The sequence below is a fragment of the Bidens hawaiensis genome, unplaced genomic scaffold, assembly GCF_021521415.1.
Source record: "Bidens hawaiensis isolate Kalapana, Puna unplaced genomic scaffold, B.hawaiensis_p1.1 tig00023651_1, whole genome shotgun sequence".
Lineage (NCBI taxonomy): Eukaryota > Viridiplantae > Streptophyta > Magnoliopsida > Asterales > Asteraceae > Bidens > Bidens hawaiensis.
The window spans coordinates 220,437-241,428 of NW_027493715.1; the positions used below are offsets into that span (position 1 = coordinate 220,437).

General features: G+C 34.6%; 2 pseudogenes across 1 annotated transcript; one reads left to right on the forward strand and one right to left on the reverse strand.

The window, feature by feature from the left end:
* Positions 1-2,152: 2,152 nt before the first annotated feature.
* LOC143567855 (rac-like GTP-binding protein ARAC3) lies at positions 2,153-6,947 on the forward strand (annotated as a pseudogene). Its single transcript, XR_013141476.1, has 7 exons — positions 2,153-2,241; positions 3,707-3,794; positions 3,886-3,995; positions 4,508-4,571; positions 5,616-5,680; positions 5,753-5,818; positions 6,568-6,947. The product of XR_013141476.1 is annotated as a rac-like GTP-binding protein ARAC3 (transcript).
* Positions 6,948-7,343: 396 nt separating this feature from the next.
* On the reverse strand, positions 7,344-16,334 carry LOC143567852 (putative late blight resistance protein homolog R1B-16; annotated as a pseudogene).
* Positions 16,335-20,992: the final 4,658 nt, after the last annotated feature.

Sequence of the window (20,992 nt, forward strand, 5' to 3'; positions counted from 1 at the left end):
CCAATGGGCCATAGTTGGGATTATGTAAGGCCAATATTCCAAAAAACTAATGAAGTTGAAAAACAAGTCTGTCAAGTCATGCTAGTTAGAGAGCATGAATTTTGGGTGACATTGGAAGAAAACTTATGATGCAAGTTGTTAGGGGTCATTTTATTCCTAGCGTGATCCTGATAATTTGGATTCCCAGCTAGCTGTAGGATCTCCTGAGCTAACCAACCATGTTTATTTTACTTATGATATATTTGCAGGTTACTCAAAGGAATAACGACTCTAACGGCTAGCTGACTATTTCTACCTTAAAGTTTGGAGGAGCAACTAAAAATGCACGTGGGATGAAGACTAAGTCGTTATATGCTAAAGGTGGCTAGAGTTCCCGGAAAAATAGGAATATTAATTATTTTCTCTTTCTATAAAAAGGAGGCCGATTGAGAACGTTTTAGACACGATTTTCTACACTCACAACACGAATACTTGTACTTAGCTTTCGTTCTCAAATAGTTCTCGATTTGTAACCATTTTTTACATTAATATAGTTCTCGAGTTGTAACCACTTTTTACGTTAATAAATTGAGGTAAGGGATAGTTTTCTCCTCCCGAGGTTTTTTTCCAAAGATCCTCACTAGGATCCTAGGTTTTTCCTCGCTGCATCGTTGTGTTCACATTTACTTTTGCCGCATTTACTTAGTTTGGTTATTGAGAAACACAAACATACCTCACTTTACTAAGTTGTTCATTTATTACTTCGGTGATTTTTGACCAAAACACAATTGTTGTGATAAAAAAGATCATTGAAAAAGGGAAGAACCAAGGTAAAAACATGAGCCTTAATTATGTATGTGCTGTTGATTACGGTTACTAATTAGAAGTTAATTGAATCGAACATTCGAACATATATAATTGTGTACATTGATCAACTGGTATTATCGTAGTTATTGTGAACATGGATCATATATTAAACATACTTGAGTCGGTATTCCTTTTTTGTTACTTTTAGATTTCACGAGGATAAATAATCTTTAGACCTTAAATAGTATACAAAGGTTAAGTTGGCAATTACCTTGTAGGAATCAAAACATACTATGTACTTCAAATTAGACCTTACATTATGACAATTTTGAATAAAGTCATAAACATATAGGGTGGGCTCCCACAATGTCTAGTAATGTATCCAAATCAAACTAACTCCACTAAGAAATCCCTAATTACTTCCAATCAAAGCATTGATCAAACTTAGATCCAATGTGGCTTTGATGGTAGTGTACTATATAGTAGTTAATGATATGCTACATTGTAGACGTCGATGCGCTGCACATGGCCATATCGGGCTTTGTTGGTATTTTACGTGCATTTGTGTTATTCTTTTTTACATATGTATAGCATTAGAAAATGTAATCAAAGGTGATTTTACTGTAAATGGAATGTGCCGTGCCATGATGTAATTCTTAAAAAAAGATGACACGAAAATAATATTATTTATATGTACTGAACTATAATTAATATAAGACTATGTGTTGTGGGACTTTGTTGGGGAGTTTCAGTCACGTCCCTTGTGAACAACATAACAACTTCTAGCGATCAAGGGCTTCAATGGAGGGCTTCTTCCCACTCGCGGCCCCTAAGGGAGGTTGGAGGGGAAGGTTTAGTTATTTATGGCTTGCGAGTAGGGGCTTTATCCATAACATGTCAAGTGAGCGAGCAAGAACTTTGTCCGAAATTTAGTCAGCGTCCAGTCAACACGATGCACTAAATCTCACAGCACATAGTATAAGCTCATGTGGAATGATTAATATTGAAATCAAACATTAAAATTAATAGCCAATCAATTTAATAAAGTGGATAATAACTATACTTTATATGTAAACTCTTGGTAACATCATTACAGGGTGTGTTTTTTATTTTGAAGAAAGAAATAGTTTTAAATTTTTAAGACACCGCCGTATCAAGTTATTAAATATCCCAAATAATAATATTGAAAATACTTAGAAAAAGAAGCAGCAATATAGAGCGAGCTAGCTGGCTGTGAAAACCGCCGTCTACTCTCAAGGTTAGGTACTTGACATTCTTCTGCACACAGTACACATTATTTGTATTAAATATTCAGAAACCAACGAATACAGCTTCTGATTTTGGTTGAGGGTTTCCAACTGAAGAAATGAGCGCATCTCGGTTTATAAAGTGTGTGACGGAGCAGTTGGGAAGACGTGTATGCTTATCTCCTACACCAGTAACACCTTCCCCACTGTATGTAAACTCTACGCCTCTCTAATCTGTTGTTTTTAACTTATATTTTGACCTAATTTTTATTTTGTGTGTTACAAATTGTAGATATAATAAAAATAATGTGCTTTTTGATTGTTTTTGTACTAATTAGGGTTGAGAAATTAACTGAGAGATGATTGGTTAATAAAATAGATTAATAGATGACTTTGGTTTCGGTTTATGCCAATAAGCCAACCGAATTGTGTACACCCCTAGTTTAACTGTTATCATTGGGGAAAATGCATACTATTCCTTTGTATAAAAAAGAGGGACGACTCGAGAAAGTAATTAAAAGAGTTTTTGAAATTTAAAAAAATGGTGTAAAAGAGGAGAGTAAACTATGTGAGGTAGGGATATACAATGGGTACTATTCATGTTATACCATTATTTTTTTTTTGAATATAGTTTTAAATGAGAATTTAATGATTGTGGTATGTTAGATGCACCTACATTTTGCATCTATAAGTGCAACTTGTTTGAAATAAATTGGGATAAGGGTGTCCAGGCCTATGGAGAGTGGCGGACCACCTTCCTAATAAAGTCGGCGGCCCAGTTATTCGAATGTGGTAAGATACAGTAATCATATGTATACAACCAGATATAAGGTTGTTATGAGAGTCTAGTTATTGAAATAATTGTAAAATAACATGACTATGTTTAACTTCAGTCACCTAATCGTTTGATTCTAATTCTTCATGTCACAATAATCTCTCCAAAAAGAAACATCCCAAAATCGACCTTTATATCCGAACCAAATGATTGATCAAAATGTTTTGATTTTACTCTATATTTATATATATATTATTCACTTAAGGTTACCAATATATTCACTCTATATATGTTAATATAGTTATGTTTACATGAATCTAACATTTTTTAAACAAACTAATGTGAGTAGCAAGAGAATGACAACACATATACCGTGAGAATGAAGAAACCGGGAATTTTAAGCCCAAACTATCAGGCCGAATTACATTATTTTGGACCATTTAGTCAGGCTCGGACATTTTAGGACCAAATCTAGTTGATGGTTGACTGACCCCTGACTGAACCATACCAAACCAACATGTAAAACAGGTTAATTGAAATTGACTTAGCAAAACTGATGGGTCAAATTGACCCATGCACAGCCCTAGGTTCTTTGTGAAAGTTCTGTACTGGTTAATTTGGATTTATAAACCAAATTTAGGTTTTTGGAATCACAGTTTAATATCTTCTTGTTCTATAAATAATGTTTGACCTACTGACCTAACTGGCTAAACGGATAGGGTTTTAAGGGGACACGAGCTTTCATTGATTGATATTTAGGGGCATAGTAGTAAAGTCTGAAAGAATCTTGACCGTCTATATTCCTGTAATAATTTATAATCTGGATTGTGATCTGTGAAGTGACTAATGCTTTCATTGATTGATATCTTATTGGTCTACCTTCTATGTATGATAACAGGATTACGTGCCAACGGTTTTTGACAATTTTAGTGCAAATGTGGTGGTGGATGGAAGCACGGTTAATCTTGGCTTGTGGGATACTGCAGGTTGATTTCTTAGTTTAACATAAGTTGGAAGGATCTTTTTTCTTTATTTTGTTTTGCTTGGAATTTAAAACTATGCTATCATTTTGAACAGGACAAGAAGATTACAATAGACTGAGACCATTGAGTTATCGTGGTGCTGATGTCTTCATACTTGCTTTTTCCCTTATTAGCAAGGCCAGTTATGAGAACATATCAAAAAAGGTGATACTGTCTTTATTGATTAATCGTCTTAGTTATCAAACAACCCCAATTTTACTTGTAATAAAGGAAATATTGATTTTTTGTTAAATATCCTGTTTCTAATATAGTAAAGTTTCTTTATAACAAAAGTATTTTAAATCATTTCAAAGGCATTATAATTTCATTTTCGGTTTCTTCTTCATGGTTCGGTTTACCTTCCAGGAAAAAACGTGTTTTTTAGTTTGGTACATGGAATGTTTGACTTTCAAATCAGAAGTCAAATGGTTCTTGTTACAAGTTTTCAACATGAACAACTACTTTATTTGAAGGTTAGAAGTTTTTGAAACTAAGCTGGATTTAGTCATTAAATGTCTCGTTAAATATTCAAGATTTTATATATTTATGAACATTTTTTCCTTTAAAACGAATATTACGTCTTCTTTTTGGAATATGATTGGAATTTTAGAGCATGATTGAGGTTTGTTTTTATGTAAGACTTAATGGGTTAGTTTTATGTTTGATGCAATGTGCAGTGGATTCCTGAATTGAGGCACTATGCGCCTGGTGTTCCAATCATCCTTGTTGGAACAAAGCTCGGTTAGATTCTTTCAACCTTAATTAATTACAGACAAGTTATTGCAATTGTTATCCTGTTCTATCACACTTCATTATAAGTTTTATCGTTTGGTAGAAAGTAGTGAATTCATTTTGCATCTAGATTTTTAATATCTTCAGGACTTATTGATGTCATCACACAGTTAAGGTCTAAGGAAATATATTCCAGATGCTGAAATCAAACATCCATACAATTCATATCATTGCACCTGGCACCTTGTACTAGGGCTGCAAATATGTCGAGATTTTCCTATATTGAGCAAGTCAAGTGTGGCTTGGTTCGTTTGAGTCAAGTTTTTATCAAGTTTAAGATAGAGCTTGGTCATAAAAATTCAGCTTAATGAACTAAGCTGGTGCCTTATTGAGCCTCAAGTAATATGTAGATGTATATATAAATTTGATTTTTTAAGTTTTTACTTTTCATGTTTTATTGTAAAATTTTAATGTATCTGTATGAGTTTTTTTAGTCTATTATAGTTTTTACAAATTTGAAACATGTTAGGTTATGGGAATAATGTGTTCGAGCATTTTGAGACGGGCTCGAGCTAATCTTGAATTCTTTTTGAGCGGAGCTTGAACGTGTATATTGAAGGCTGCTGAGCTGTTGAGTGTAGCTCGAGTTTCACTTAAAGTGCTTGAGCTGAGCTCGAGCCTGTTTTCAGCCCTATTTTGTACTTGCAAAAATACTGAAAAATGTACTGAATAAAGCATCTTATTGCGTCAACATAATTGTGTTGGTTGTTTCCAAATTGAGGTGTCCTAGTACAATGATCTAAAATGTGAAAATGATAAAACATTTGCATTGCCAAAATTGGAAGGTTTGCGAATTGCAATTTCCTTGGGACACACAAAAGTGGAAATATTTGCATTGTAATTATAGGCTATCATAAATAAGAGGTTCAACGATAAATTTGTTTAGATGTCCTGTATTTGCATTAATAGGTAAATATAGTCATTTTGGCTCTGTTTTTGCCATCTTAGTAGGATGCACATGCGTGTAAATGACATAAGTATTAATTTTTGCAGACCTTAGGGATGATAAACAATTTTTATCCGACCATCCTGGTGCAGTTCCAATCACAACGGCTCAGGTACAGTCTAGTCCCATTTAAAAATTTTATTTAATTGAAAATTACTAATAATGATCTTTAAACTTGTGGTAGGGAGAGGAACTGAAGAAGCTAATTGGCGCCCCTGCTTACATAGAGTGTAGTTCAAAAACTCAGCAGGTTATATGATGTTTTATTTATTCGTATCACATATCATTATGATTCCTTCAATATCACCTGGGGCAAATAAGCTAGAACTTGAAATTCTGACAAAAAGAATTAGGGTTTAGGCCATAAAAGCTACTTACCTTTTTATTGTCAACTTGACGATTACGCTTTTGAAAATTCTGTTCCATTGTTTAAAGTTTTTGAACCGCTTCTAACACAAAACGCCCCAAGATCTAAAAACACTGTTGTTTCCAAGAGTGTTCATGTAAATCGATCATTGGAACATATTTTAAAACGTTTAGGGTTAAAAAAAAAGAAAGAATATAATAAAACAAGAATGCCACTGTCAATTCTAGTGAATCGGTTCTATGATAAATCAATCTAGTTGATAAGTGTATCAGGTTTTTTGATCCGTTGAATCATATAAACGGGTCTAATCAGATTGGATCATCCGACCCGTTGAAACACCAGCATACATGGTTAAATGCATCTGTGTCTACATGTATAGTTACAGTATTTGACTAAGTAAGAGATCTCACATTTATCCATGACAAGATAATGATAGGGAAAATTTGGTTCATGTTATCTTGAAACTTTCAAATAAGTTATAAATTAATGTGATCTTCAAAGAACATCTTCAGTAGTAACTAGGTGAGGGACAAATGGTTACGTTAGTTCAGTTTTCATGGTATGTTAAATTATTTGTTTCTGAGAATAAGTCAACCTTGATCTTGACCAAAATCTTGCTATGGTTATTGCAGAATGTGAAGGCTGTTTTTGATGCAGCCATTAAAGTGGTTTTGCAACCACCAAAGCAAAAGAAGAAAAAGAAGCGAAAGGGTCAACGGGCGTGCGCCATACTGTAACTTTTGCAGAAGATTGAGTGAACCGAAAATGGGCAGAAAGCTGACATTTCATTGGTGAATGATTTAAGTACTAATTACCCTTTATATAGTTTCTGATGAATTGCTTACTTTTGTTGTGTTTGGAAGCAGGATGTGCTGTGTAAGTTGATATGTGTAATTCTTTTAACACCGAAATAGTTGAGACGCTGGGGACTATTTGGTTAATATGTAATATAAAACTTTATGTAGACTCTGGAAGGCTGTTGATTTCACAAGGGTTTAAAATGAAACTAAATCTGAATGGGCGTTGTATGCTTTAGTGTTGTTTAATGTCAATAAGATTAGAAAATCTGCTTCATTCCTTTGTTTTGAAGAAGCCAAAGTTTTGAATTTTTCGGACCAACAGAGCTTTATGGTTTTTAAGATGCTTTTTTAGCACAGCCACTATCCTTTAGTCGGTTTTTATTGATCAATGACCAATTGACCATCAATCATATGGTTTATGCTTGGCGAAGTTACAAAAATTGTATATTAATTAAATAACTAAAGGTATACATGTCCACCACTGCTATTGGAACAACCTGATTCTTCCACCTCCTTTTAAAATTTTCCGTTTGATGGGAAGATATTTGGATCTGCCATCGTTCCAGTTCCTACTCTTGCTTATACGGTGGTCATGTGCTGGTGGATTGTTAATCGGGTAGCCCCAATGTCTCTAGTTCGTAAGGTGTTAGAAGATTTATTGATATGCCGGTTCTGATTTTTATATCGCTTTCACCTATGTTGAATATTTTATTTTGTCTCCGTGTGGAATTTAAATAAAGGGTAGGCCAAAAACGCATCCAAATTGATGGTGAGGCTCTTTCGACTCTGATCTTTAGGTTGCAGTTTCCATCAGCGTGCTGCTCTTCTTGTATTTTGTAAGCGGATTGGATAACAGAGTAGTTATCATCTTCAATTCGGATACACTCTAATGTTGGGATGTACCCCATGTCTGGTGGAATCCTTTTAAGGGAATGGCATCTGTACAACACTAATTGTTTGAGACATGGGAAGTTGATGGCAGAGGCTTCCCATTTATTGATATCCAAACCTTCCAATTTCAAGTATTTTAGTTGCTGAAATGGTTCCTCACCTGCGTCCCACTGGGGTCCCATGAAGGCATGTGATAGTAGCTTTAGAACCTCGAGATTTGGTAAAGATTGAATGCTGGACATGCTACTCCATGGAAGAAGACATCTTCGTACTGTAAGCTTTTTCAACGAGGCAGGAAACCTGATCATGTTTTTCTTTTTGGATCTCAGTGAGCTTGCACAACGTATCTTCAGTATCTCGAGGAAGGCGAGTGATCGTAAATCATATTTCCTTTCTCCGTGAAGGGAGCACGAAAGCTTTGGAAAATAGTTCACCCAATTTGTAGGCTCTTGTCCCATGTCCACATTGGAAATGGTTTGCAAATTCATCAAGAGCATCTCAACTGGAGGAAACTTAATTGTCTGTTGACACTGCAAGTGCCTTAGATTCACCAAGTTTGATATGGTATCTGGGAGCACCAAAGGGTAATATATAGACCTTTCAATGATGAGGGTTTTAAGGCTTTTAAGATGACATATTGCGGACTGGAATTCTCTATCTTCATTCTGAATTGCAAGGTACCTTAAGTTAACTAATAATGATATCACCTCCGGAAAATAGTATTTTGGACCTCGTTTTAGATCCAGAACCGTTAAGAGCCTCCAAGAACGAGAACACTTCAGATTAATGTAACGCTCAAAGGACCAAGGTGGGTAAGGTGGACGAAACTGTAACAATAAGCGGCTAGTCTTGTAGGGTGCAATGATACGATTTCCCCACCCTATTACTTTTATGCTGAACCTTTCTTTTGTTGCAATTTCCGAGCTGAGCTCCCTCATAACATCATGAACTGAGAAAGTTTTGATGGCACCGTCGAACTTTCTACCCTGAACAAGTACAAGATTTCTGTCAACTAGTTCCATTAGGTAATCCTTTGCGGTTTCCTCCAAGCTTTGATTTTCGGATTCTTGTATAAATCCCTCAGCAATCCTTAGCCAAATCAACCGTGTTACTTGAAACTTATAGTCTTCCGGGAAGCCTCCTAGATGTAGAAAGCAGTTTCTCAAGTGAGAAGGTAAGTGGTTCACACTCAAAGCCAATGTTTCCATGTGCCCGTTCACGAGTATTGAACTGCTACTCTGGGAAATTTTTTCCCATGAGTCTTTGAACTGCTACTCCTGCTATGACAACCCACAGCAAGTGGCAATCCACGACAGTTTCTTGCAATTTGCATTCCTATTGCAGTTATCCAGTCAGGGAAATCGTTGCCACGTAACACCTTCTTTTGCAGCAATTCCCAGCTTTCATCATCAGTTAGACATCTTAGATGATGGATGAAACCACGCGGTTTAGCATGTAAAGCAACATTTTTGTGGCGACTGGTGAGCAGAACTCGACTTCCTGTGTTATTGTCAGGGAAAAGCACTTTCAGCACATCCCAAGCCTCATTGTTCCAGATATCGTCAACGACAAATATCTCTGGTCTAACAAACTCTTGTGCAACTTTCCACGAAGATGAGAGTAATCACGCGCTTTATCAGGGTCTATTTCAATTCCAATGGATGCCAGTATTTGATTTAACAGATCCGTTTTTTCATATGTTTGAGAAACAGTGACCCACCCCCGTATATTGAAATGATAACCAACAAAACCATCATTGAATACTTTGGTAGCAAGGGTAGTCTTACCTGATCCTCCCATGCCAACAATAGAGACGATATCCAGCTTCCTTGCATCTTCCGCAAGTTTGCCTCGTACGAGATCGAGATCATGATCAAGACCGACCACGATTTCATCCCACACTTGTACATTTCTAGAGGAAGTAACACCAGAAGCAGCGGATTGGGTTTCCAGACCGTTGGTTCTCGGACTGGGAGATGATTCAATCATTTTCATGTTATTGAGGATGCTAAAGTAATCCTCCTTAATAGACTTGATTGATCTCATAACATCCCCTATAATCAGAGGGGAGTCAACGATGCAAAATATTGCATATAAATATATTGTCCTTGGTTAAATCGGCGTCCCCTATAAACAGATCAATCATATCCTGTATCTCTTCTGCTACATCTTGGAATCTTGCCTTGAGATATGCTACTTGTTGAAGCTTATATAGGTTTTGGATCATCCATCCAAGCTCTTGATAAAGCAGTTGTATATGTTGTATTTCACATGACATAGATAGGAGTCTGCTGACATGTGGATTATCGTTTTTCATGTCAATCAGCCGCTTCAGGTTCTTCATCAACAGTTTCAGCGGACGGTATGCCATCTTGTTTTTATTTAAACAGACAAGCTAGAGTTGTGCAAATATATCTATTCAAATTCATGTTTGCTATTGCTCATCCCTTTTTAATAGTTGATTGTCCAGCTTGTCAATAAAGAACAATGTGGAAAAGCTGAAGAATTTATGGGTGGATTTGTCTTTTAGGGAGAAGAAAAATGGACAAAAGTGTGAAAGTTGGTGGACATTATGCATGAATACAACCATTTTTGGGGTCAAAACTAGGCATGGTTTTACACTACTTTTTACGACATATTGACATCTTTGCAACCCTGTTCCAGCCAAGTAGGCATTTGCTGTACCACTATATCATAAAATGACATTTCAAGTGCTTAAGATGGGTATAAAAAATAAGAGAACTCTAAGAAAACTTTTTGAAATCCAAAACTTTGAAAACTTATTTTGGGCAAAAAAAATCCTTTAAAAAATATTAAAAAAGATATAAAACAAAAAAAAAAAAACAAAAATTTTAAAAAAGTAAAACACCAAAAATTTTTATTTTTCATCATGTCGTAAAAAAAAAAACTTAATTATACGCATATGTATATTTTTATTTAATCTCCATTTACATAATGTACATATATGCACATTATTATTTATCTTAACTGTACATATGTGTATAAAGAATAACCTGTATAAAATTAAAATTAAAAGATAAGTATTATAGATATATGTATAATATATGTATAACTTTGCTAAACCGATATTTTTTTTAATTTTTTATGAAATCATGATCGAAAGATTAAATTTTTTGTTTTTTTTTATTTTGCGTTTCTTTTTGTTTTATAATTTTTTTATTTTTCTTAAAAAGTTTTTCCTTTTTGGTCCAAAATAGTTCTCAAATTTCTTAATTTTAAAATGGTTCTCGCATGATCCCAATTATATATATATATATATATATATAGAGAGAGAGAGAGAGAGAGAGGGGGGGGGGGGGGAGTATAGCATGAAAACTCACTTAAGTTGTAAAAACCCGTAAAAACCCTATGTAACATCGTTTTTTCTTTTGTTTTTTACACACGTAATATATGTTGTAACATTTAATACAAACATCAAAAACTAAAAAAAAAATTGTTTTGCTATTTTTTAACATTTTTTACTAATTTTGATATATGTTTTAAAGAGAGAAAAAGTTATATTTATATTTATATTTTTTATTCACTTTAATTGTGAACCACAAAATTTAAACTTTAATTAAAAACATGCAGTTCAGAATGAGTTTCTAGAGTTTTCACAACTCACGTGGGTTTTTATTTTAACCTTACCCTATACATACATACATACATACATACATACATACATATATACTAAACGGGTGCCCGCGCGATGCAGCGGGTGTTTGAACGCGAACCTTGTTAATCACGTAACAATTATGAGTGTTCATGGCTAGCTCGGTTTAAAACCTTGAAGCCCGTTTAAATCAGTCATCAGTTTGGTTTCATGGCTAGGTTTTTTTACTTTATGTTAGTTGGTCGGTTTAAAAATTTTCAAACCGTAGCAAACGGCTTGATTCGCGTTTTATATCGGAAACCGACCATATAAACCAGACCAGAATGCAAACATTGAATGCCTTTTAATATTTTTTATTATATGGTATTAGATATGTTTTGTTATATATAGCTGGGTGCCTACGCGATGCAGCGGAGTATGTACGCAAACATGGCATCGACCACGTAGGTGGTGTTACCGATCCAGTAGGTTCGTGACTTCACAACAGTGCGCGCGCAAGCTGGCGATAGTATGCTCGTAATGCGGCATTGGAAGCTTAACCGGTGTTAGTAAGCACGCCACACAACGATTGTACGCGTGCAATTAGGTGCCGATGCACATGTAACGCTACATTGAATGCGTCTTGACTCGCATCCTTGAATGCGTCTTGACCCACAACTTGTTCTACCTAACACTGTTCTAACACGAAATTCATTCTGACTTGACCTTTTTCGACCCGAACCCGTCCCGACCCAAACCAAATTAACCTTTTTTGTATCGACCTATTCCAACCTTAACTTAAAAGACACATGACCCGAACGGCCGAACCCGCCCAACCTGTTTGTCGGTCCTTAATGGTAATCATGTAACACATTAAGTTTTTAAAATGAAAAAAGTATAGCAATACCATACTCAAATTAAAGAAAATAAAATACTCGTTTTTATGGTATAATGTTTTAAAAAAAATAGTAACGTCCGTAAAAGTTATAAGCATTTAAACGTTGTGATGGTAGTTGGTTTAAAATAAGTGATATATATGTAACTATTCTGTAAATTAACAAAATGTGATTAAAGTTAAAGGACCAAACTTGTAATTATTTTTGAATAAATTAACATCAATCGTATATGATTTTGCTAAAATATAAATTTGTCAAAAGACAAAATTGCCCATAAAATGTCTTAATTTTATGCATTATGGTATGTACTTAAAGCAACAAGTTTGGTATCTCTTAAAATTTAAGAGGTATATATATAGGATCAGGATCATGTGAGAACTATTTGGGAATTGAGAACCATGAGAAACATTTTGAACCATAAAAAACCCAAAAAAAAAATCATAAAAAAAACACAAAAGTAAAAAAAGTAAAAAAAAAACCAAAATTCTTATTTATCATCTCGGTTTCTAAAAAAACTGGAAAAAAAAATTTCTCGGTTTAGCTAAATTATACATATATATATATATATATATATATATATATATATATGTACACATGTGTTTTTTTATACACATATATATAATTTAAGGTAAATGATAATGTACATATATGTACATTAGGTAAACTAGAGATTAAATAAAAGTATATATATGTGTATAAGTATAGTATGAATTAAAAAAAAACAAAATTTTTTTTTCTGGGTTTAGCTAAATTATACATATATGTATAATATGTACATATATGTGTACATATGTTTTTTTATACACATGAATAATTTAAGGTAAATGATAATATACATATGTTTACATTACGTAAACTAGAGATTAAATGAAAGTATACATATGTGTATAAGTATAATACGTATAAAAAAATTCGTTATTTTTTCTAATAAAACCGGAATGAAATATAAGAATTTTGGTTTATAAATTTTTTAAAATTTTCGTTTTTTTTTGTTTTATAATTTTTTAAAGATTTTTTTAGAGAATTTTTTATTGGTCCAAAATGGTTCTCAAAATTCTCAATTTGCCAAGGGTTCTCTTAGGATCTTTACCCTATATATATATATATATATATATATATATATATATATATATATATATATATCACACAGTTGTTCTCACAAATAGCCTAAGCTATCAGTAAGTAGGGTCTGGACAGGATAGGATGCAGACAAATCTTACCTCTATCCCCTTTTGTTTATCAATCATTTGCTACGTTTCTTCTTCATGAAGAAACATATATATGGAGTTTATTCATCAAGAAGAAACATTATAAAATTTTTATAATGAAATAACATTTTAATTATACCCTTGTCTTATAAAACTGTATTCTACTTATTATTTAATCAAGGTATGGGTTATACCCCTCCGACTAGGGTATAAGCCATATATAAAATAATCGAGCATAACCCCTACCTTGTATGATTACTTTATAAGAAATGCCTAAGCTTGATGTGTGCAGCACTCCTACTTATCGGCGGGTAATCGAGGGAATATATCGATAACACTTCTACTTCTTACACGTACTTCAAGAAATGAACACGTTGGAATCGTGGCACGCTTTACGAGGTTGGGTGCGTATAAGAATTATTGGAACGAATGGGGTTTAACCCTGTGGCCTCCTATTTACATGCTGAAATTATATTTCAGCGCGTAGCGCGAAGCACTACAATTTTGGCCATTCATGTATCGCAAAGGACAAAACAACCGCCTCTGAATATTTTATTTCTTTGCATATTGCGAAGGGTTCTTGGGTAGCCGCCCGCGTAGCGCGAAGGACAGAATTAGGTCTGGTGTGTCAACACCTAGACCTGTCACGTGCCACCACGTGGTGACATGTGTCCTGTCACGTGTTGCCATGTGTCAGCACATGGTACGATTACTTCGTGACTACCACGCGTAGTGCGAAGATGAGATAAATGGTTCCTTCGTGTAGTACGAAGTAAGTAAAATTCCAGAATTTTCATTTTAGTCCCTTGACTTATGAACTTTATATTTTTGGCTTGAAAATTTAGAGATGTTACAACAAACCATAAAATAAGCAAAAAGGAAAATTTGAGAAAATAAAAGAAGTGAGTTTCATCCCACATTGGTGGAGGAAGGAAAATGAAATGCTTCCACCTTGGTATAAATAAGAAAGTGAGTTCTTGTCCCACATCGCTAGATTATAAAACTTGTAAGCTCTTTATAAGAAAGAGAGCTCATATGATAATATTTTCGTGTGACAAGCCACACTCAGTAGTCCTAGCGAAGGGTGCGAATCACCCGATGGGCACAGGCTCGGGCGTAGTGTGATGGGCGATGGGCCCAATGTGGCGCTTTGATAGCACATTTTGCACTTCGCATCGCCACTTGAGAGTCTCCTTAGTATTTTTGAAACTTAGCTCTGTCGCGCTACATGAAGAAGTAAACCCAAGCCTCGACACGATACACGAAGGCTTATAAGTTATCCGGAAAAACTTTTGTCCTTCGCGCTACGCTAAGATAAATTTATTAACCCTTCACGCTACGCGAAGTGATAGTTACTCACAAGTGACACGTTGCCTGCCATGTGGCGTACCACGTGGCCTAGCTAGGGCTGACTCAACAACCATATAATTTCTTCGCGCTACGCGAAGCTGCTTGTTTGTGTTTCCTCACGTTACGCGAAAGAACCCAATTTCAACTATAAATAGGGTAGAAATCAGACCTTCACTTCATGTCTAAATTTCATACATCTCTCTCACTTTCTGCTTTATTAAGAGTATTGGTATAATACTCTCGAGTAGTCGTAATGATACCCTCTTAGATCAAAAGAAGAATTTTGTACACGAATCCAAAGCTCTGCCTGAACAAGGTAAGACATTGTGCCAACGTATAAAGTTTCTAATTTCATGATTATCATTATGATTAATGGGTTATACTAATCTAGATATACTACATTGTATTTAACCTAGTTGCTTAATACCAGGAAGTTCGTTAATTGTGAATTTGCAAGGTGAGACATTTGAGTATTTGTACAACTCACATTTGTGTGAGATAACTGATTTTCCAATGCTGTCATGATGATTTTCTTAAACTTATAAAACTCATGACCAAATAGTCCAAATGCTTTCAAAAATATTGTTAAAGGGTTTTAATTACATTATAGTGATTAAGTCTATGTAGACTTACAGGATGGTTACAACTGATATTGTGGGGTTTTGTATACAAGGCTTTCCTAATGGGCTATTACACGTTACTTATTGTGGGGTTTTGTATACAAGTGTTAGCCAATAAGTAATATGGCCATAGTCAAGATACGGTCGAGTGACAAGTACCTTTCGGTACTTTGTAAGCAGACAGATGTAAAAGCATCTTAATGTTGTAACTGTAACATGTGTCATTTTCAAATGAATGTACTCACCAGTATTTCTTGCTATTCAAATATTTTTAAACATGTTTCAGGTGACTTGTTAGAGACACGTGAATGATGCCTGCGGGCTTTTAGCTTAAATAAGTGGCTTGTCACCAGAAATGTGTTTTGTAAACTAGGGTTTATCCCTATAAAAATTATGTTTGAATAAATATGGTTTTTATTCCTAGTTTATAAAATAAAGAATCATGGTGTTTTGTACTCTGATAAATTTTCCTAACTACGGTTCTGATGAATTTTTTCGTTGCTAAATATTTTAATAAAAAACACCGATACCACCACTCGATACTCATGGCTCCCTCCTAGGGTATAGGGTTTGGGGCCGTGACAACCATCCATGTTCAAAATCAACGTATTTAAATTCTTCTTATACTTCCTACAAAAATCATACTTCTTATTTTAACTTAATGCATTATTAAGCTAACACCCTAACCCCATTAGCAGGTTGTCTTCTCCATTCCTCCAACCATCGTTGCGACCATCCCTTTTCTGGCACCATCAATTACAAGATAACAATTACAACATCTATGTCCAAGGCCTCATTTTTCCTCGAGCTCCGCCCTCAACCTCCCTTCATCTTTTGTTCACTACCACCATTGATTTTGGAAAACAACAAAACCCACAGAGAATCGTCAAAGAACCTATCATAAGTATGTTGACCATTTAATGTTCCAATTACGGTAGTTTTTGCTGTTGAGTTTTTCAAAGATAAAGCTGCTGATGCCGTGTTGTATTTGGCATGTTGATGACAGAGGTGGCTTTTGTTGAAGCCATGATGACAATGTCATTGTTTGTAGCCATGGCCACCAATCGTAGAAGAAAAGAGAGTTATGTGAGTTTTAGATTTGAACATGGACACAGAAAATCTTGCTATGACACCTTAAAATATTTCAAGCTGTATTTTTCGTATCACTCATATTTAGGGAAAATTTTCCAAACTAGCCAATTTTTATTCACTTTTTCCAGTTTTAGCCCAAGACAAAAAAAAAAAAAAAAAACCAAAAATAGCCTAATTAATCCGTCGGATCCGACAAAAACCGTTTCTGATCCGTCGGAATAATGAGCTTATCAGGATGCACCACGAAGCATACTATTCCGTCCCATCTGACGGTTTTCTGGTTTGTCCGACAGATTAATGAAACAAACCGACGTATTAGTAAACAGTCGGATCTGACGGTTCAGTTCACGCTTTCGTCTGATCCGACTGTTTAATTCATCTAACGAACCCTAGATTTTTCAATTTGGGGGTTTTTTATTTTGAGTTCTAGAGTGAAATTGAATAATATGGTTTTGTGTTCTCGTCGAAAAACTAAACGATTTTTGCACTAAGATTTGCTTGATTTTGTGGAGAAATAAGAAAGATGGAGATGGAGGTTGGTTATGGAGGTTTAGGGTTTGAGAGGTTGAAGATGAAGATTCCGTCAGACCCACTAAAATTCCATAGGATCCATTAATACGTTGACACGTGGCATGATTTTAAAAATCCAAAAATTCCGTCTGACGGTGTTAAAATTTCGTTGGATCCAGCGAAATAAATTGGCTATTTGAAAATTTTTTGTAAATCTAGACTATTTTTTGGAAAAAAGTGGGTCAAAATGAATATTTTGGGAAATTTCCCTTATATTTATTGAGAATACTAGTTTTTATCTTCGTATTATGGGGGCTGTTCTACATTTTTCACTTCTAATATTTATATATTTTTTGGATTTTAATTTTATTTATTGTAAGGAAGTTAATAGTATACTTAGGGTTTGATGGTGAAAGGGTTTCACAAATAACGAGATGTTATACCCTGTTTAAAAGTTATCTGGGTTTCGTGAGACCTATGACCCGCTTATCCTTTTTTTACTATAAAATTGTTTCTTAATTATAAATAATATCTAAAAAAAAACCCGAATAATTAGTATATTCTTATTTTATAAGATTTTCATATAAAATATAAAATATTTAGTGAGATTAATTTTTAATCTAATGAGATATTATAACTTGGTTAAGGGCTATCTCGGTTTGGTTAGACCCACACTCGTGAATTTGGGTCAAATGATTGAGAAGCCTCCATTTACAAATAAAGCAATCTGGTAATTTGAGAGAATGTAAGAAGTAACCAAAGAGCTTTTAAAGGTTTTGTTTATATATATTAAGATTTAAGATATGATACATTGAAAATAATGAAAAGATAAATTATTTTAAGACATTGATGTTTTAAATAACTATCAATATCGTGATACTAAATAACTATAAAGATAATGATGATGAAATAGATAATATGTCTAATACTATAAAGTTTTTATAATCAAATCTATTCATAAGTTTAACCCAGACTTTATTAGTGAGAGAAATTTGGTTTTGGTCTGTATGATTTTTCAAAATTATCAATTATAATTTAAGTTTATTTTAAGCTTATATGGTACAATATTTTCATTTAACTATCAATTTTAGTCCAACCCATTATCATCATCCACCAATCGTTACTTAATACAATTTTTTTATATTATTCACATGCTTGTAATTATATAGTGTTATATTAGCAAAATAAATATAGTGACCGTGTGTGAATATTTGTTTGACATAATACCGGTGGTTTGTAAAATAACCAAACATCCAATGAACGTCCGGCGTACCGTTCAGTGGGAGGTTTGTTCATGTTTGTCCGTTCAATAAATGAACGAACATGAACAAAAAGATTTCGTCCGGTAAGCTTAACACACGAACACGGACAGAGGCCACATTCGTTAAATAGTGTACGTGAACCATTTAGTAATGTGTTCGTTTACGTCTGTCCGGTTACACTCGTTTATGTACGTCCGATTAGATACGTAATTTGTTAATGTCTACCAGTTTAGGTTCATGCATGTAACATCTCTAAAATTTTGAGCAAAAAATGTTAAATACAAAAGTCAAGGGACTTAAAATGAAATTTTGAATTTCAAGGCCCATCGCGCTATGCGATGGATCAGAGAACAACCCATCACAATACGCGACGAGTATATCACTAAACCCCCTGTAACATCCTATAGTTCAATAAATAATAAATAAAATATTTATTATTTAATATTATGGAATTCTTATTTAGCTGAATAAGAGTAAAAGACATAGACTTAATATGAGTTTGCTAAAGTTGTAAGTGAGCTTTAATAAACTATAGACTTGTAATAAATATAGACATAGAGAAAACTGGGCTTACCCATAAGCTAAGGAGTATATAAACCCTTTCATAAACCCTATATCTCATTTCATCCATCTTTCACCTACAACTCAAGAAAACACATACACTCCTCCATCTCTCCATATCTTTCACCTAAATTCCCGTTTTTGAGTGAGCAACCCACAAAGACCTGAGGATTCCCAGAGATCTAAACGTTGGATTGATCTCAAATTTTATCAGACTTTTCATAGTATATAAATGAAGATTTCCACCAGTCGGATCTTCAATTAGAGGTCAGGAAGTCTGGTTTTTATCAAGGAAACCGTAATAGTGAAAAACAGAGTTTTCCAGCGACTGTTCAGCTTTTCTGGTGGCTATTTCCGGCAACAACGAGCATAGGGGTTCGTAGATATTGGCCAGACGGTTCTATGGATGCTTGAATTGCCTAAATCGGAGCTCGTTTGATATGGTGTTGGGCTGTATGAGTGATTTTAAACATAAATATCAGAGGCTCGTTTTTTGTTAAAATGGTTTACTTTTCGTGTATGGAATTGCATGAAACTTGGTAAGATGATAAATCGGGCCACAATTATTGATAAAGTAATGAACTTATGAGTAAATGGGTTAGTTGGCTCGGTTTGGGTAAAATGAGTAGTGTTCGGTTCGTGAAAAGGATGGGTAAGCGAAGTTGGTTTTGCATGAAACTTGGTAGGATAGTAAATCGGACCCTAAGATATAGGAAAAACATAAACTTGGGGATAAAAGAGTTACCGGGTGCGATTCATTTGAAAATGAGATTCGTTTGAAAATGAGATGAAACACTTTTGAAAATGAGATGAGACTCGTTTGAAAATGAGATTAGACTCGTTTGAAAATGAGTTTCATTTGGAAATGAGATTCGTTTTATATCATGCGATGTGGTTCGTTCCTAGCCATGCGATGCGATTCGACCATGACCATGCGATGCGATTCGTTCCTGGCTATGCGATGCATTCGTTCATGACCATGGAATGCAATTCTTGGGCATGCGAATGCGACCCTATTCTAAATAGTAAAACCGTTAGCTAAGTTAAACTAGTTCACTAACTAGGGTAGTTTTGTTTAAATAGAAGGATAGTAAATCTATACTTATGCTTGATATACAGTTAGTCGTGCCCAGCTGAGGAAATGTGTTACGATTAATTCCGAAAGAAATATGACCCATGTGAGTTTCTAGCCCCTTTCTCTATTTATGTTTTTGGGGTTCTATGCATACTCAATGTGGTAGTTTGATATTATATATTGCTTGATTAGCAATGTAGTTGGCATGTAGAGCGTTGCATGTGCAGACCTATTAAGTTATTTATGTTGGTACGATATATATATATATATATATATATATATATATATATATATATATATATATATATATGATATGTGTAAGTAGCTTTATGTATGGAATGCGGACTCTGTCTAACATAGTATGTTAGTATGACAAATCTCTCTAACTTCTGTTAGACATGTACGCATGTGATAGCATAGTTAAGGACTATGAAGCTTATATGTGTTGTAGAATAGGTGTCAGCATAGGAAAGGACTGCGGACCTTATACGTGCTGTAAATGTAATGTGGTAGCTTAAGGGAGGACTGCGGACCTCATATGTGCTATGCTATAGGTGATAGCATAGGGAAGGACAGTGGACCTTGTACGTGCTGTCAATGTATGATGGTATAGGGAAGGACCGCAGACCTTTTACGTACCATGAATGGTGAACACATGTAAAGACTGCGGTTCATGACCTTGAGTATAGGTATAGACGACAGACTGTACATACTCTTAGTAGGTTAAAGTAAGTATCGAACGTGAATGTGCAATATATATATATATATATACATACATACGTATGGTCGAATGTTACTAAAGTTTGTATTAAATATATAAATGCGGAAAGGTTAAGAATTGTATGTGTATCTTCGAATACGAACGTATGAATGTGTAAGTATGACTTGTTGCATGTTAAAACTAGAACTCACTCAACGTAGTTGATTTTAGTATGCAAGCTGGTAGTTGATTATAGAAAGAAATGGATCTTGGAGTGCAGACAGGGCTATCCACAGGGTGTGGTATCCAAAGAGTCATTTTAGAAAGAAAGTATTATGTAAATGTAATAACATTCCGCGAAAGTTTTTTTAAACTCAGATAATTAAGCTGTGTTCAAGGGTAAATCCAACTGCTAGTAAGGTTACCGGGTTTGGGGCCTTACAACCCTAGGAAGGGCGGTGTCACGCTACGTGACCGCCAGACCCTTAAGTTCATCACGA